The sequence below is a fragment of the Marmota marmota genome, unplaced genomic scaffold (assembly GCF_001458135.2).
Source record: "Marmota marmota marmota unplaced genomic scaffold, marMar, whole genome shotgun sequence".
Lineage (NCBI taxonomy): Eukaryota > Metazoa > Chordata > Mammalia > Rodentia > Sciuridae > Marmota > Marmota marmota.
In genome coordinates this window covers 7,705,445-7,709,225 of record NW_025999977.1, presented here as the reverse complement: position 1 = coordinate 7,709,225, position 3,781 = coordinate 7,705,445, and the positions used below count along the sequence as shown (strand labels likewise).

General features: G+C 43.7%; 1 long non-coding RNA gene across 1 annotated transcript in view; it reads right to left on the bottom strand.

Moving 5' to 3' along the window:
• Positions 1–807: 807 nt before the first annotated feature.
• The window catches only part of LOC125617306, an 18,057-nt gene continuing 15,083 nt past the window's right edge, over positions 808–3,781 (bottom strand). The window contains exon 4 of the long non-coding RNA XR_007348288.1: positions 808–821. This is a non-coding gene — a long non-coding RNA (uncharacterized LOC125617306). The remainder of the gene's footprint in view (positions 822–3,781) is intronic.

Sequence of the window (3,781 nt, the reverse complement as noted above, 5' to 3'; positions counted from 1 at the left end):
TTGTTTGTGGGGGTGTACTGGAGACTGAACCTGGTGGGGTGCTCTGTCACAGACACACACACACACACACACACACACACACACACGGCAAATTTGATTTTATTTTGCAACAGGGTCTCACCAAATTGCCCAGTCTGGCCTTGAACTTGGAATCCTCTTGCCTCAGTCTCCCTAGTAGCTGGGATTATAGGTAGGCATCACCATACCTCACTTGCTCATTTTACTTTGTTAGTGAAACACTGATATCATACATGTAATAAAACGAGCAGAACTGTACAGCTAGATGAAATTTTAGAAATGTATAAACTCATTCCATTACAAATGCAATCATCATCCAGGTTAAAATATAGAATATTCCAGTAGCCCAGAAACCTCCCTCTTGCCCATTCATCACCTACCGTCTATCCTGACTTACAATAGCATGGATAAGTTTCACCTGTTTTAAACATTAAATAAAAACAAATAGTATGCACCCTTGAATTTTGCTTTTTTGACAATATAAACCTGCCAAATTTACCCATATTGCATAGTAGTAGTTCATTCTTTCTAAAAAATAATCCATTGAGATATGTAATGTTATTTATCTATTTTGTTGCTAGTGGGGATTTATCTGTGGCCATGTCTCCCCCTATCTTCTGTTGACTATTTGTGTGCATGCATGTACATGTGTAGTGAGACAGTGAGTATAAGGCTGGGCATGGAATTGCCAGGTCACCTTAAGTAGATGCTCTCCAAGGTTTTCCAAAGAGGTGCTCCCGCCAGCAGTGTATGATAATTCCATTTGTTCCACGTATTTGCTACCAGTCGGTATGGTTAGGTTTCTTGTTTTGTTTTGTATTTTGCCGTGTTTATCCTCTCATGTTAGCCAAGCACAGAGGAAACTTCAAGACAATCCCTTGGATCCAGGTGCGGTGGTGGCACACACCTGTAATTCCAGCTACTCAAGAGACTGAAGTGGGAGGATCTCAAGTTCAAGGCCAGAAATTAGCAATTTAGCAAGATTCTGTCTCAAAATAAAAAGGGCTGTGAATGTCACTCAGTGGTAAAGCATCCCTGTGTGTTCCCAATATCCAGGGGGCAGAGGGAGGCAGAGAAAGAGAGAGAGGATACCTTGGAGGCTTTGACCTGAGCCCCCAGGACTTTGTGTGGTATAAAGATGAGTGCGCAGCCCAGCTCTGAAAAGTTATCCAGGCCAAAGCAGCCCCTGGAGGCAGAGCAAAGAGGGGTGTGTTAGATGTAGATTTTTACTCCCTCTGAGGGCAGAACAAAAAAGCAGGTGGTTCTTATGAGCCAAATGTGGATTCAGGGCCCCTCTTGGATACTTCCCTGGAGAAGCCACAGGATCCCAACAGAGGGGTGGCCTGAAAGATGACATGCAACAACAAAAAGTGGCAGTCATTGCCAAGGTCTGGGGGCCTGTCACAGGAGAGCCCAGCACAGGAACCTCTGAGGGGTTCAAGGATGGGATAACCCTGGGGATGTCCCTTCCCCAGAGGGCCTCTGCACAGGTGCCTGTCAGTGAGATCTTCTGGGAACATGCTGTCCTAGAAGAGGAACTGCAGACTAGGTGGTGGGACCCAGGAATGAGGAGAAACAAAGTGGGAAAGAGACCTGACGTGGACCATGCCTTCTCCTGGGGGCTTCCCAGCCAGAAGCAGGCTTGAGCCAGAAAATGGAAAAGTTTGTTATGGTTCAGATGTGAGGTGTCCTGTTAATGCAGGAATGTTCAAAAGTGAAATGATTAGGTTATAAGAGCTGTAACCCAATCAGTCCATCCTAATTTGAATGGACTGAATGGGTGGTGACAGTAGGCAGGTGGGGCATGGCTGGAGGGGGTCACTGGGGTGTCCCGTGGAAGGGTTCATCTGATCTGCAGTCTCTTCCACCTCTTTCTCTTTCTCTTTCTCTGCCTCCTGACCCTGCCATGAGCCCAACAGCTTTCCTCTGCTGGGTCCTTTCCCCATGATGTGCTGCATTACCTTGAGCCCAGAAGAGTAGAGTCAGCCTTCTATGGACTGAGACCTCTGAAACCATGAGCCCCAAATAAACTTTCCCTCCTGTAAGTTGTTCTTGTCAGGTAGTTTTGTCACAGTGACACAAAAGCTGACTAAAACAAGGTTCAAATTATGTAAGAATGTGGAGTTGTGATTAAGATATTCATCTGACTATAAAAGATATTTAAGGTTGTAAATGTTTTTGTTGTTGTTGTTGTTGTTTGGTACCAGGGATTGAACCCAGGGGCCCTTAACCACTGAGTCTCATCCCCAACCCCTTTTGATTTTTTTATTTTGAGACAGGGCCTCACTAAATTGCTGAGGCTGACCTCAAACTTGCAATCTTGTTGCCTCAGCCTCCTGAGTTCCTGGGATTACAGGCATGTGCCACTGCACTCAGCATCTAATAATCCCAGTGGCTCAGGAGGCCGAGGCAGGAGGATCACAAGCCAGCCTCAGCAACTTAGAGAAGCCTTAAGCAACTTATCGAGACCTTAGCTCAGAATAAAAAATAAAAAGGGCTGGGGATGTGGCTCAGTAGTAAAGTACCTCTGGGTTCAATCCCTGGTGCGCAAAAAATTAAAGAATTAAAAAATAGATTCCCATCTGAACAATTTAATGAATAAAATACCCCTGATAAACCCCATGCCCTAAAATTTGTTCCCCCTGCAAAATTACTTACTTCATTTGATGGCAATGAATCCTTCCACTGCTCAGGTCCAAGTAAGCCAGCCCTCTGATTCCTCTCACCCCACATTCAAACCATGAGCAAATCCTGTCATCTCTATTGTAACATTCTCTATGTTTTAAAAAAAATTAAATTTTGTTTTGGCAGTACTGGGGATTGAACCCAGGGGTGCTCTACCACTGAGCTATATCCCCAGCCCTTTTTATTTTAAGATAAGATTTCACTAAATTGTCCAGTCTTACGTTGAACTTGCAATCCTCCTGCCTCAGCCTCTCAAGTAAATGAGGTTACAGGTGTGTACCACCACACCCTGCAACATGTTCTATGTTTTAATAGGAGAGACTGGTCAAGTGTGTTTTGGTGTTTTCTGCATTTACAATTCCTGAGTTGTTTGTTGTTGGCCAACATTCAGGAAAGTAAGAACTAGTACAGTTTGTAGGTTACATTTATAAAGCAACTTTTTTTTTGTATACACATATTGCTAAAGGCTAAATCTTCAAAATAAAGTCATAATTAAAAAAAATAACTAATTAGAGTGAAATGAGTATGGTTGCTACTAATTCACATTTCATATAATTCAATGCAAAGGAATCGTGATCACAACCATGTGGGCCCCCAGATGGTACCCTGTGCACCTGTTCCTGCTGCCTGCTCAAATAGCTCTTCTCTGTGAAGGAGAGTGTAAGTAAGTCTGAGCCTCAGTAAGATGGCAGAGTAGGACTTTCCAAGACTCTGTTCCACTGAAACATTATTATTATTATTTTTAAAGACAGGATCTTGCTATGTTGCCCAGGCTGGCCTTGAACTGTCCAGAAATGGCAATTTGAACAATTATCCATACACAAAAATTTCTTTCCAAGAGCTAAGGAAACCAGGTGAGAGATTATAGCTCTTGGGAACAGCAATGAAAGAAGAAATATGCAGTGAGCCAGGCACAGTGGAGCATGCCTGTAATCTCAGTGACTTGGGAGGCTGAGGCAGGAGAATTGCCAGTTTGAGGCCAGTCTCTCAACTTAGCGAGGTGTCTCAAAATAAAGAATAAAAGAGACTGGGGATGTAGCTTAGTGGTTAAGTGCCCTGGATTCAAGAGGAGGAGGAG